Below are 8,076 nucleotides of genomic sequence, written 5' to 3'. Positions count from 1 at the left end.
CTGCGAGCTCGTGCGGTTGTTTGTGTTTGAAATTCAATTGCTCCCTCCTCGGCGCGAGGCCTCTTCCTCCTCCCCCGCCGGCCCCCTCCCCCTCCCCCTCCTCCCCCGCTCCCCTCCCCCTCCCGCGCCGGTTCGATGCGCGCGGCGCTCGACGCCCCGGGCCTGCCGCGGCCCGACGCCCAACCCGGGGCCTCCCGGCGGCGCGCGGCGGCACAGGCGCGAGGAGTCGAGCGCCGAGCGCGCCGAGCGGGCTTTGTGTGCTGCTGTCGGGGGGCGCCCGCCCGCACGCCCGGCGGGAGGAGCCGGCGCCGGGCTGGACGGAGCGGCCTGGCGCCCCTCCCCTGGCCCGGGGGGTGCCCGCACGCGGGGTGGCCGCGGCCCCGGGGTTGGTGTGGACGCGGGCGCTCCCCGCCCTGCGGGGCCCGACGTGCGGACGGCCTCGGCCGGGAGGGAGACGCTCGAGTCGGGGAGCCGCCGGGTGTCCGAGGGCTCGAGGCACGAAGCGGTCGCGTCCTGGGGCTGCTCCCGGGCTCGCCACGCGCTAAGCCCTCAAGGATGAGCGGTGCACCGCACAAAGCCAGTAAACCCCAGGCCGCCCGTGCACAGAGCCGCGAAGCCTGGGAACCCGCACTACAGTTCCTGGGAGCGGGGGTTGGATGGAACTGGGGCGGAATCCGGGAGGGCTTCACAGAGGTGGTGCCTAGAGCTGGGCCCGAGAGAACCGAGCGCTCGCGCTGGGTTCCACGGACCACCTTTTAGCTGCTGTTCTGTGTTGGCAAGTGTTTGGAGTCAGAGCTGGAACTCGGGTCTCTTCCCACGAAGCCAAATATTTACCGTAATTATTTCTTTGTTTTGCCGTCACTGCTCATCTTGGATTTGCTCAAATCCAGAGACCAACGGTCTCTTAGAAATAAGATACTTGGATCTCTTGCAGCACTTCCAGATCCTTAATATTTTGCAATGGGTGTTCTGGATTTGAATAGGTAAAATACACATGCTTTTCTTCCCACTGGTTTCCTGATTTCAAAGCGTATGCAAAGTCCCCCTGCAAGGAAGCAGAGATGGGATGCAGCCCAAAGGCCCAGGTCCACCTTCTGACAATTCGGACCCCTTGAGCTTTCCTGAGTCAGTTTCCTAAGTGGTAAGGGGATAACCTGCCCGCCCTGCCAGGTCTGAGACGAGAGATGGTTATTTGTTAGCTGAGCCTGCAGCTGTTCCAGGCCCTCCTCCCTCCATAGCAGTTGGCTGTCCTTATACATTATGTCCTTATGGCAATGCATTTCACAACTTTTGCCTTTATAACAGTGTGGCCTCTCCACGTAATTCCCCCTATGATTGGAGTCTCTCTGGCCTGTGCACAGGCGCTGCTGGCACAGAGGGGCACTCCTGTTGCAATAAAAGAACCGTGCATGGCCTCAGCCACAGACTTGTCAATTGGTTTCAATAGGAATCTAAACTTGTTGCAACAGAGCTGCTAGATTCCAGTTGGTGTTTACTCTGCGAGGCATTCCAGTTTGAAATGTTGTCAGTGTGATCCTCTGGTTTCTCTCAGGCTACTACTTTCCTTAGTTATGATTATTGTTAGCAAAGGATCTTGTCACAAATTCCTAAATGTGTTTCAGTAAATCTGGTGCCACGATAAGTTTCCTTCAAGTGTCCAGGCCAGTGTTATAAATATCCAACAAACGTTTTTCTTTTTTTTAAAAATATTTTATTTATTCATGAAAGACAGAGAGGCAGAGACCTAGGCAGAGGGAGAAGTAGGCTCCATGCAGGAAGCCCAATTGGGACTCGATCCCACTCCCTAAGCAGAAGGCAGATGCTCATCCACTGAGCCACCCAGGTGTCCCATGCGACAAACATGTTTTAAAGTGTTTTCCCAATTTAGTGCACCCTGGTCCAGTTAAAACCCAGAGCCCTATCCATTTCTCCACTCTGTTGCATCATAACAGCCTGTTGGGAGGCCACAGAAAGGCTTCACAATTCTTCAACAAATCTCTTGGGCCTGTCACTTAGTCCATCATGCAGATGCTGGTTGCAATAAAAGGAGCAGGGTTCCCTTTGTTGCAATAATCTCCTGGGCCTTGGTTGCAATTTAATATCCAAGTTCTCCTTACAATAACATCCTCAGCCACCTCACAGCTGGCCCTAACAACCAAGCCAGGTGCAGAGGGTCAGTTACACGGGTGGCCAGGCATAAGCCTACTTCCCCTGGGAGTCAGACCTAACTTATATGCTCTGCAGATTTGAGTGTGCAAACAAATCATCTGGGAATCCTCTTAAAAAAAAACTCGGTAGGGGACTCCTGGGTGGCTCAGCAGTTGAGCACCTGCCTTCTGCCCAGGGTGTGAACCTGGGGTCCCAGGATCAAGTCCCACATCAGGCTCCCTGCATGGAGCCTGCTTCTCCCTCTGCCTATGTCTCTGCCTCTCTGTGTCTCTCATGAATAAATAAAATCTTAAAAAAAAAAAAAACTCAATAGACATGGGATGGATGCATTTCTAACAACCCCCAAGGTGCTGCTTCTACCTTGGACCACCATTTGAGTAGTAAGATCTAAAACACACAGGTCAGGGCAGCCCGGGTGGCTCAGAGGTTTAGCGCCTGCCTTCAGCCCAGGGCGTGATCCTGGAGACCCCAGGGAGCCTGCTTCTCCCTCTGCCTGTGTCTCTGCCTCTCTCTGTGTGTGTCTCTCATAAATAAATAAATAAATAAATAAATAAATAAATAAATCACACAGGTCAGGTCACAGGCCCCCAGATTCCAATTCACAAATGTCTCCGTGAAAGAATTCCATTGATCCTGGTGTTTGGTTCAACTTCTGTGTGGGAGGGAGATCAGGACAGAAGTCAGGGAGTTTGGGGGGCAGACCTGGCTCTAGGGTCCTGAAGCTTGTCTCCCAGAGGAGCAAGGTCAAGAGGACGGGGAAGGAGGAGTAATAGCACAGCAGGAGGGCTGGTGCTCAGGATGCTGGGGAAGGGGCAGTGTGGTCTAGTGGAAACCACCTGGGTTTGCATATCAAGGAAGCTGGTTTGAATCTTGCTTTTGGCAAATGATGTAGATAGAATTTTTCTTTTTTAAAAAAATACTTTATTTATTCATTCATGAGAGACACAGAGAGAAAGGCAGAGACATAGGCAGAGGGAGAAGCAGGCTCCTGTGGGGAGACAGATGTGCGGACTTGATCCCAGGACCGAGGGATCACAACCTGAACCAAAGGCAGACGTTCAATCATTGAGCCAACAACCCAGGTACCCCTACAGAAATAGTTTTTAAAAAGAGGGCTCTGGGGGATCCCTGGGTGGCTCAGTGGTTTAGCGCATGCCTTTGGCCCAGGGCGCGATCCTAGAGTCCCGGGATCAAGTCCCACGTCGGGCTCCTGGCATGGAGCCTGCTTCTCCCTCCTCCTGTGTCTCTGCCTCTCTCTCTTTCTCTCTCTCTCTCTCTCTATGTCTATCATAAATAAATAAATCTTTAAAAAAAATAAAAAAGGGGGCTCTGAAAAAAAAATAAAAGAGGGCTCTGTTTTATAAAAAGTGACAATCAGGGATCCCTGGGTGGCGCAGCGGTTTAGCGCCTGCCTTTGGCCCAGGGCGCGATCCTGGAGACCCGGGATCGAATCCCACGTCGGGCTCCCGGTGCATGGAGCCTGCTTCTCCCTCTGCCTGTGTCTCTGCCTCTCTCTCTCTCTCTGTCTCTCATGAATAAATAAATAAAATCTTTAAAAAAAAAAAAAAAAAAAAAAAGTGACAATCAGTGGATTCATATTCTAAGATTATACTGTCCAATATGTGTGAGTATTGAAACTTAAATTGACTATTGAATACTTAATACTTAAATTGAGTATTGAAACTTAAATATTAAGCACAATTAAATAATCAGTTCCTCGTTCATTCAGGCCACACTTCAAGAGCCTGGTTGCCTCACGTGGCTAGTGGCCCCTGTATCAGACATCACAGATGTGGAACATTTCTGTTATCACAGAGGGTTTCTTGGACAGCATGGCTCCAAGGCAATGACTTTCCACTTGAACTCTATATTAGAGTCAGTTGAAAAATTTAAAAAATAAGAAGTGAAAAATTAAAAAAATAAGAAGTATTTAGTATGGCTGGCTCAGTCCATAGAGCATGTGACTCTGGATCCTATGGTCGTGAGTTCAAGCCCCATGTTGGGTGGAGAACTTACTTAAGGAAAAAAAAAAAAAAAGCTAATGCATGAGCCCAAGTCCCCAGAACTTATATTTAGTTGGTTGACTGTGGGAGCCATTAAAGGTTTTGGATGGGATCCCTGGGTGGCGCAGCGGTTTAGCGCCTGCCTTTGGCCCAGGGCGCGATCCTGGAGACCCGGGATCGAATCCCACGTCAGGCTCCCAGTGCATGGAGCCTGCTTCTCCCTCTGCCTATGTCTCTGCCTCTCTCTCTCTCTGTGTGACTATCATAAATAAATGAAAAAAAAATTAAAGGGTTTGGACAGGAAGGAAATGTGAGCAGAGGTGAACTTCTGGAAGCGTCACCAGGCGGCTACATGGAAATGGAGAGGCCTGGGATTGCCAGGTCAGGGGAGATGGCACAGTGTGGCCCCTGCTGTGGGTGTGCCCCATGTGGGATAGCCCTGGAGGCCCTGGGATTCTTCTCTCTGCTCTGCACGTTCTGTGTGGCCACAGCTCCTCAGCTCTCAGGGGAGAGACCCTGTCCCTTTCAGACCAGGAAGGGCCAGAGCCCCTCAAGATCCCTGTAGGCCCACATCGCCAATTTAACAACTCAGTTCAATTTTTCAGATAAGTAATTAGTATATGCATATGATACAAGATTTAAGAGATAAAGGTGATTTTGAGAAAATTGGTCTCCATGGCACCTCTCTCTCCTAGCTGCCCCAATTTTCTCCTTCTTCTCCTTCTCCTTCTCCTCCTTCTCCTCCTTCTCCTTCTCCTTCTCCTTCTTCTTCTTCTTCTTTTTTTTAAAGATTTTATTTATTCATGAGAGACACAGAAAGAGGCAGAGACAGGGGCAGAAGGAGAAGCAGGCTCCCTGCAGGGAGCCCGATGTGGGACTCAATCCTGGGACTGAAGGATCACTTCCTGAGTCGAAGGCAGGCGCTCAACCGCTGAGCTACCCAGGCGTCCCTCCCAATTTTCTTCTTAGAGACAAAAAATATGACCAATTGTGTACATATTCTTCCAGTGGTATTCTCTCTGTATAACTTTCAAGCACAATGCAGAGCTGTTCCCGGCACACAAATCACACCATCCCCTGTGTGCCATTTTGTACCTTACAAAATGGAGCACCTGGGGATCCCTTTTACATTGGGCACAAAGATCTGTTGCACTCTGTGATGCCAGCACACCAGCTTGCCATACTTCTGGGCCATAAGTTCCTGGACCAGTCCACTCCTGGTGGGTCCTTAGGTCTCCTCATTCTCGATGACACCAGCAGTGCTGTAGTGAATGCGACTGTCCACATTTCATCTTGTTCTGGGGTCAGGGCTCTTTCCTGGTCTGATAAGATAGAGCCCTAGTGGGTTCACTCCCTCCCAGGAGAGATAGCATCCCCCCAAGTGGGGCAGCAGAATGGCCCTACAGGAGGAGGCTGATGGTGGCTTCTGTGGGGATGCAAAGGCATTGCTGTCACCACATTACCTATGGCTTGGGGCTTCATTCATTCACCTAGTCATTCATTCCTTCACCCCCACACATTTCCTTGGGCATTGTGGGGAGCTGAGCCAGGCCCCCTGTGAATTTGTAGGGAAAAGGGTCAGTCTGGAGACATAAGATAGGTAGCCAGCTGTGAATAGTCTAGGCTCCAGCCTGGCATGCTTTTGTCACCCCAACACACCCTGGTCCCACCCTGACTTTATGTTCCAATTTGGAAGCTTCCAGTTTTCTCACTCCAAATTCACTTAACCTTTATTTTTTGGTATGTTTATTTGTTTTTTCAAATTATTCATGAAAACCAACCTAATACATCAAGACTATATATACAAAGAACACTTACAAATCAGTAAAGGACAAACAACCCAATTGAAAAATGGGCAAAATCCATGAACAAGAGTTTCACATAAGAAAAAGAAAACACGGCCAACACACGTGAAAAGATACTCAATCTCATTAGTGATCAGCAAAACTCAAATTGAGACCACAGTGAGAGACTACGCATACTCGTCCAACAGGCAAAATTAAGAAGCCCAACAGCAGCACCAGATGCTGGAAGGTTGTGGTCACTTCTGCTACTTTGGAAATCTGTTTCGCAGCATGTTGTCAGGCCTGTCTTCCCCATATTCTGTGACCCATTATTTCCACTCCCGAATGCGCACACAAGAGAAGCCATTGTGTGTGCGTGCTTAAAGACGTGGAGAAAGAACACCTCAGCCTTGTGCATAGCTGCAAAAATCGAGCAGTTCAGATGCTCATCTGCAGAAGAATGGACAGATAAACTGTAGTAGATTCGTCCAAAGGAATTTCAAAATAGAAAAAAATAACAGACAACGTTCAGTGTGGATAAATCTAAGGAATATACCACTGAGTGGGAAAAAAAATGGCATTGAGGGCAGCCCAGGTGGCTCAGCGGTTTAGTGCCACCTGCAGCCCAGGGTGTGATCCTGGAGACCCAGGATCAAGTGCCATGTCAGGCTCCCTGCATGGAGCCTGCTTCTCCCTCTGCCTGTGTCTCTGCCTCTCTCTCTCTCTCTCTCTCTCTCTGTCTCTCATGAATCAATAAATAAAATCTTAAAAAAAAATGGCATTGAGCTCGATACCCTTTGATAAAGTTAGAAACAGCTGAGGGGCAGCCCAGGTGGCTTAGTGGTTTAGCGCCGCCTTCGGCCTGGGTTGTGATCCTGGAAACCCAGGATCGAGTCCTACATCAGGCTCCGTGCATGGAGCCTGCTTCTCCCTCTGTCTGTGTCTCTGCCTCTCTCTCGTGCTCTGTGTCTCTCATGAATAAATAAATGAATAAATAAATATCGTTAAAAAAAGGAACAGCTAAGAATGACCAGTATATTTTCAGGAGTACATACAGGGGGGATCCCTGGGTGGCTCAGCGGTTTAGTGCCTGCCTTTGGCCCAGGCGCAATCCTGGAGTCCCGGGATCGAGTCCCATGTCGGGCTCCCGGCATGGAGCCTGCTTCTCCCTCCTCCTGTGTCTCTGCCTCTTTCTCTCTCTGTTTATCATAAATAAATAAATAAATCTTTTTTTTTTTTAAAGGAGTACATACAGATGTGAAAAAACCATATATACACAGAACAGTTTTCAGGACCGTGGATACCTAGTTAGTGTTGGGCAAGGCAGGGAGCATAACGGGTCAGTGGGAAAGGTTGGTGGCCAGTTTCTGGGCGTTGATTACATACATACACATTTTTCAACAGGTAAATCAAAGAGGGTCCTTAACAGACCCACATTCAAAGCCAATGAAGAATCGACCAGGAGTTGCAGACACTCCACTTTGTGCACCAAGTTTTGTCGCTGCTGTCAAGTCACCAATGCACATGGTTCAGAGAAACAGAGTTCTATGAGTTTTCATCCAAGACGATGGTCCCGGCCCTCTTCTCTTGCCTCTCCAGAGACAACATTCAACATGCAGAGTATTTTAAGTAAATTTTAGTGATTTAATTCCATATTTCTAAGCAACATACTTTTATGGCTGCGTCTTGATTTCTTCGTTGTGGACATTATCCATTGACAGAACCTTCTGGAGTATATATACATTTTGCTCTTCCTCTGTCCATCTCAGCTGCACTGTCCCCCAAATTCCCATCACCCCAGTAGTGTTGCATGATCATTTCTGTTGTATTCATATTCGGTGTTCACATATCGGTTACATCTGAGCCACGAGTATTTTTTTCTCTTACGCATAACATTCTGTTTTCCCTGAGTTGTTAACTACTTTTGAGTTTTTTTTGTTTGATTGGTTTTCTACGTTCTCACTAAATCAGCCGCAATTTCCTACTATTTCCATCTCTTCTCAAAAGTCTGGACACATAGGGACGCCTGGGTGGCTCAGCAGTTGAGCATCTGCCTTTGGCTCAGGGCGTGATCCTGGAGTCCTGGGATCAAGTCCCACATCAGGCTCCCTGCATGGAAC

This window comes from Canis lupus, chromosome 7, assembly GCF_003254725.2.
Source record: "Canis lupus dingo isolate Sandy chromosome 7, ASM325472v2, whole genome shotgun sequence".
Classification (NCBI taxonomy): domain Eukaryota; kingdom Metazoa; phylum Chordata; class Mammalia; order Carnivora; family Canidae; genus Canis; species Canis lupus.
Note: the sequence above shows the minus strand (reverse complement) of the source record.